Here is a 6,757-nt window from a genome sequence, read left to right as displayed (position 1 = left end):
TATTGTACATGGAATGTGTGTATAAAATCAATAGGCAATTGTAATGCATGTATCCACGGTCACATTGTTTTGTATTTGGAACATTTTCTCCCCCAAGATCAGAATCAATGTATCTTTTTCCTTTAGATATATGTCAAATAAACTCCGTATGAACTGGAGAAGAAAAAAAGAATCAATGTCACTTTCTTCTTGTTGTGTGTCTGGAAAATGGCTTGGGAGTCTTTAGTTAAATTTAGCACTTATCCTAATTTTAGGTTTGAGTGGCAAGAGCCTCCCAAAGGGCAACACCATGATACCTACAACTGTGAAAGTGCAGCCTCAGCTTAGGTTATTACAGCTACAATTCTAAGAGTTCACAAGAGATTTTTTTCCCCAAGAAAATCTAAATGACAATGTCTTCTCTGTCCTTATTTTGCTGGTTAGTGTATGTGTGGATGTACTGTTTTCTTCATACCTATCTCTTATCACTATAATCCTCATTTTTTCCCAAGATCATACCATGAAAAATCTCAAACACACAGTGAAGTTGAAATAATTGTACTGCAAAGATTAATATTTTACTCTATTGATTTATTATATATCTATTCATCTATTTAGTTCTGTATCTCTTCTGTTTGTTTACTTTTGTTTTGGTGCAATGCTGGGGCTGTAGTGATAAAAACACAAGGTGCTGACATTCTTATTTTAAAATATATTTCAGAGTAAACTATAGATATCAGTCTATAATCCATCTTTTAACTCTTCGCTTCTAGGTTTTTGTCAGTTTTCATTAAAGAGGGCATTTTTCTCTTTATGAATAATTTTAAATGAATTTATACATATTTAAAGAGCTAGAAAGTCCATCTAAAACAATCCAGAAATTCTAGTTCTCTAAACATTTTCTCTTCTTTTTCTCCCAACTGAAAGGACTGAATTTTGTCCATTTTGACACTTGTTTATATTTTCTAAAAACTAGAAAACTGTATAACCTTCAAAAGAAAAAATGTCCCCTGCCTGTCCTTGGTATTTAACATCTATTTATATAACTAAGAATATTTCCCATCAAACAATAGCATTCTGTTTTTCTCTTTATTTTGTTTTTTTTCTCCGCTTTTGGATACTGTCCATGCCACTTCACTGCCAGCTTCAATGTTGACACAAAATAAGAGTCTAGAAGATAACTTAAGAATTCTGTGTGAATGTAGTGAACTGAAAGAAATGTGCATTCTGTCCCTTCTTGAACATCACCAGTATATAAAGGAGTAAAATATATATATATAAGTTAAAAGGACAAAAAGAGTGGGAGTAGGGATAAAATACGACAACAGATGTCAACAAATTTAGGAGGACAAATGTGTGAAACTCAGCCAACCAGACAAAGCATAAATGCACCTGTCCTTATAGGAGGCAATAATAAGAAGCAAGTCAGTTTGCTTTGTAAAACTCAGGAAAGACTCAGGACTTGAATGTATAGTGCAAGCAGAAGTCAACTGATTTCAGGTAAAAACCTAGGGCTTAGTAAAAATACAATTCAGTACCTCAACACTCTCTCACCACAGAGTAAAGATTTATTCTCTGAAATCAAAAATCAGAATTTCATCTCTATTGTAGGAAAAAACCCAGGCATAATGGAGAGAAGGTTTGAAGCATAATTTTGAAACTGGGGCATTCAATGCAAGTCTACACATGAATATTCAACTGCCATGTCCCCCTTTCCTTGCCACTCTTACAATGCTTAAAGCTGAGAATTTTCTAGAATTTATTCTCTGGAGAATTTAAGATATGAGAGGAGAAACTTGTTGATGCTGACATTTAGATTCCCCCAAGAAAAAACCAAGTCTTTCATTTTATGTACACCCTACCAGTCAATAACACCAACAATTCACCCTCCAATCAGCTTTTATTTTTACATAAAAATCCAACTTTATTGAACATAGGAATAGATGGATTTTTCAAATTAATTATTTTTGCTTCATGGTTAGTATCTGATCCGTGGTAGAACTTACTGCTACTATATGAAGATGCTTGTCTATTCTTAACTCTATACTCATAAACAAATATATTTAAATCTAGAGAGAAACATTTGTGATTGGCTTATTAGTGCACAGTGCACGGTAATCCCTGCTATATGCACTGCTCAAGCTGGTAATAGGGGAATCATCTGCTCTAGAGCAAATGTGAAGCACAGGCACAAATTTGAATTTTATATAAAGATTCAGTTTTACTCTTATTCTTACATTAGTGGCAGCTGACATCTGTAACTTACAAGCAAGCAAATTCTTTTTTCTATCTCTTAGCTGAACAAAACTACATATAATGAATTATTCTCTTTAGACAATACTTGCTTTTTATATTTCACTGAGAATACCATATAACCCTTTCTTGAATGAAAGATGGTATAATGAAACCATCTTTGGAAGAAAAGTTAAATAGGCATATCTTATTTAAATAAATCTTCCACTAAGAAATGGAGAATTCATTGCCTTTACTTTTAAGGCTTTGTAGTTAGCTGTCAAATTTATATGTGCAGCTCACTTTCCCTTATTGCAAATATCAGTATTTCCATATAATAGTTCTCAAAAAGACTTAAGAGTCTCAAAGTTTTGTGTCTCCTCTGGCTTGCTTCTCTCTTGATTCCAACCAGGCTTTATTAATGGTCCACTTCATATTATCATCTCCATCTTCATAAGTTTTCTTTAGAACATTCATTAATCCCTCACTAGGATCTGTTTCAGTATAGTAGGATGGCTATTTTTTCTTTGCATTCTTTTTCAACCTGAGTCAAGCACTCCTATTGTATGGTTTCTGCTTTCTTTCTGCATAAGAACTGTATCAGTCTTGATTTTTTTTTTTTTGAACTGCCTTCCACTGAGATGGGTTTCAAGAGATTGTTCACAATCATAGAGTAACTCTTCCCATTTGGAGTCTTTATCAAAAGATCAAATGACCTCTCTGTGAAATGCACCTCTACATTCTCAGCAGGAACTTGATGAACTCCAGTTAAGGTAATGTAGATTTTCGCAAACTTATCTGCTTGATCCGATCCATAATAACTGATTTTCACCGTATATCCTGTTGTGATGGAAGCAACCACAGCAGCTGGTTTTTCATTGTCAAGAAATTCTGGTTTCTTTTGTGATTTTTGTTGCACCTTATTCTTTATTTCTGTTTCAATCTTGGATTTTTTCAGCTGTCAGGGCATCATGTATTCTCTTCCTTGTGTTCTTTTCCAACAGCAACTTTACCTCTTCTAGATCATTCTGCATCTCCTCCAAAGCTGAAGCTATGGCCTGGGTCAGACTGAAGTCCCAACCTGCAGGTGTGCACTCAGGGACACTAACTGCCGGGCCCAGCGCAATCTCCGAGCCCGTGGACCTCAGCAGCTCAGGCCACGGGAACAGCCACTGTGCGCACACCCGACCTGCGGGAGATCGCGGCCCGTCCTCCTCACATCTTCTCTAGAGTGCTCACCACAGGAAGAATGACTATCCTTCACAGCACCACCTCTCAGAAATGAAGAAGCGGTTTATCTGAAAGAGAAACCCTCAAGAAGGGGCAGACCCAGCACCCGTTTCCCCTGACATCATCAATCACATAACTCTTCTCATTCTCTGCAAGACAAGAACGAAGTCTTTCCCCACAGCGACATGTTACTAGGGAAGTGAAAATTCCCCTTTAACATGTACATTAGATATTCCACAGCAGTGTTTTAAAATTCTGGGTATATAATATCAGTTGAAAATTGTGTTTTATATGCATCACTGAACATCTAACATACATTTATTGTATATTCACTATAAATAAAGGAGCATACTCATCACTGTACAGCTTAAGGAAAATAACTACAAAACATGAGTTTAGGATGCCCTCCAAAAGTTTATCTGGTATCTGGCATGAATTTTTAAAAGCTCACTCTATGTGATTAGAACATCAGACAGTAGTTTTGTAAACGTCATTTGGACACATATGGTGTTTCCATTTCAGAGTGCAGGACTTGCTGATGACATTCTAGAGGCCTGGCCTATTTATATCTGTATCCAAGACCACCAAGCTTAACAAAAGCAGTAAGATTAGAACAACACATAAATGTCTGCACTAACTCGATTCTACCTTTTTATTTAACCAAGACTGTGGGTTAATTCTGAAAAAGAAATGCAATTCCAGCCTAACAAATATCCACCTCAAGTTTCCTATTGTTTTCTCTACTCTCCCTTGTCTGTCTTTGATTTTACTTTGCCTGAAGATACTTACAAGAAAAGTGTGAAAATAGCATGATGTTCTATTGGAAGAAACAAAAAAAAAGAAAAGCAGTACTTAGACAAATAGAAAGAAATGACTTTCCTTTTATTCTTTCAAATTGGGAGAAAAATGTGTTGAGATGTGAAATAGTGTTTCCATTTCAAGCCCTATTGGCTTATTTAACTTGAGTGGATTAATTTACGGTGGGTGGTATCTGGTTTATCATCCATGGAGAGGTAATTTAAAAAATCTTTGACCTTGTCAGTTCAGGGGTCACTTCAGGTTAGAAGTGTTGTATCTGCTATGTCACCTCCAATTTTCAGGAGTCTTTCTTGCCTTAAGAAGTTGACCTTGCAGATCCTTAGTATTTATGGCTGGTAATTTTCTTCCTACTACAATTCTTCCATCCATTTTCTACTTTAAAATACAACAGATTTCCCAGTAAAGGGGCTTTACTTTTTAGTAACAGAACAGAAAGGAAACTACCACTTATACTTAGCAGGTGCTAAATAGGTGCACTTTATAGAGGATCTCATTTAACACTTACAACAATCAAATACGCAGTATCATTCTGTTGTACAAATCTGGAAAAGAGGCTCAGAATAGGTTAGGTAACTTACTTAAAGATGCACAGAACAGAATCCCATTTCACAGACTTCTCATTCTACCACATTTGACATATGAAATATTTCTAAATTTTAAAAGTATACAGCTGCACCAAAAATATTTACTACTAACGAGATATTTTCCCTCATGGATTATTTATCCAACAAGCTCCCAGGACACTGCCTGGGATAAGGAGTGACAAAAGATATGCTTCCTTAGGAATTCATATCTGAAAAGGGTTTGTTGTCTAAACCATTCAGTCTATGGCAGCCCCCCAGTTGACTGTACAGCCACTGCTGAACTCAGGCAGGGATTGCATTCTTTAGCTACTGTTTGAGTTCCTCGAATCTCTCAGCATAGTGATTCTTTCTTTCAGGTATCTTATAAACAGAAGTAACTTACTAGTAAACTGCTGAGTAAAGTGTTACTGAGGTTTGTCATTCGTAAACTAACCAGATCACTTCAGTTTACTCAATCTGTGTAATATTTCCAAAATACTCCAAAGAGCAAAACTTGCAGTATGTATATGCTTACACAGACATTTAGCCTCAATGATATTTTTAGAAAAGGTGGTTTACTACAGGCTTTAAATTACTCATGGTAACTTTTGCTTTTAAAAATAATTTCATTTATTGTTATTTCTGTTTAATATTTTAAAATATTGAAATAATTATAGACTCACAAGAGATTTGCAAAGAGAGTACAAAGACGATCCATATAGCCATGCCTTGTTTTTTCTTCTTACATAATCACAGTACAGTATTGACACCAAAAAACTGACCTAGGTACCACGTGTGTACTGCCCTATCTCATCACATGTATAGACTCCTGTAACCACCTCCACGGTCAAGGGGCAGATCTGTCCCATCACTGCAGAAATTGCCCTCATGCTGACCTTTATAGTCAATTCTACCACTACCAACCCTAATCCCTGGCAACCTCTACTTTGTTTCCAATTTATATAATTTTTCCATTTCAAAAACATCATATAAATGGAATTATATAGTATGTGACCTTTGCGATTTTTTTCCCACTGAGCATAATGCCCTCGAGATCCATCAAAGTTGTTGAGAATTAGTTTCCTATTGCACTGTAACAAATTGCCACAAACTTAGTAACTTATGGCAACACAGATTTATTATCTTGTACTTCTGGAAGTCAGGAAACCAAAATTCATTTCATTGAGCTAAAATTAAGGGGTGGACATAGCTGTATGTCTTCTGAAGGTGCTAAGGAAGAATCTGCTCCCTACCTTCATTCACCTTGAAGAGCACTCTGTGGTTTGTGGCCCCATATCAGGCAGACTTTTCCCTCCATGATCAAATTTGTCTTTGACTCCCTGCTTCTGGTTTTTAAGGGCCCTTGTGATTATATTGAGCCCACTCCAATAATGCAAGATAAACTTCCCATCTCAAAGTGTTTGAGCTAATCACATCCACACTCACTTTTGGGATACGAGAGAACATGTCCACAGGTTTGGGGAATTAGGATGCAGCTATCTTTGAGAGAAGCATTATCCTGCTATCAGTTTAAGCCTATCAATAATTTGTTTATTTTATTTCTGAGTAGAAAGGCACAGCACGTACATAGCACAATTTATGGAACGATTCACCAAAAGTAGGTTTCCTATCTAAGGCTATTATAAATAAAGCTGTTATGAAAAATCATGTACAAGCTTTTCTGTGGACATAAACTTTCATTTTATGGGATAAAGGCCCAGTAAGGCAGGCTAAGAACAGATTTAGATTTTTAAAACTGACCAAAGTATTTTCCAAAATGGCTGTCCTGTTTTATATTTCCACTAAAAATGTATGTGAGATTCACTTTTTCTGTATCCTTGACACTATTTAGTATTGTTAGTAGTTTTAATCTTACTTTTCTCATAGGTAGGTGGTAATATCTCATCATTTTCTTAGTTCACAGTTCCCTAGTG

General features: G+C 35.8%; 1 pseudogene; it reads right to left on the bottom strand.

The window, feature by feature from the left end:
* Positions 1-2,574: 2,574 nt before the first annotated feature.
* On the bottom strand, positions 2,575-6,290 carry LOC104876711 (annotated as a pseudogene).
* Between the last annotated feature and the right edge of the window lie 467 nt (positions 6,291-6,757).

This window comes from Fukomys damarensis, unplaced genomic scaffold (genome assembly GCF_012274545.1).
Source record: "Fukomys damarensis isolate Sample0158 unplaced genomic scaffold, DMR_v1.0_HiC HiC_scaffold_30, whole genome shotgun sequence".
NCBI classification, from domain to species: Eukaryota; Metazoa; Chordata; class Mammalia; order Rodentia; family Bathyergidae; genus Fukomys; species Fukomys damarensis.
The sequence above is the reverse complement of the archived record's forward strand: the minus strand, read 5'-3'. Positions and strand labels throughout refer to the sequence as shown.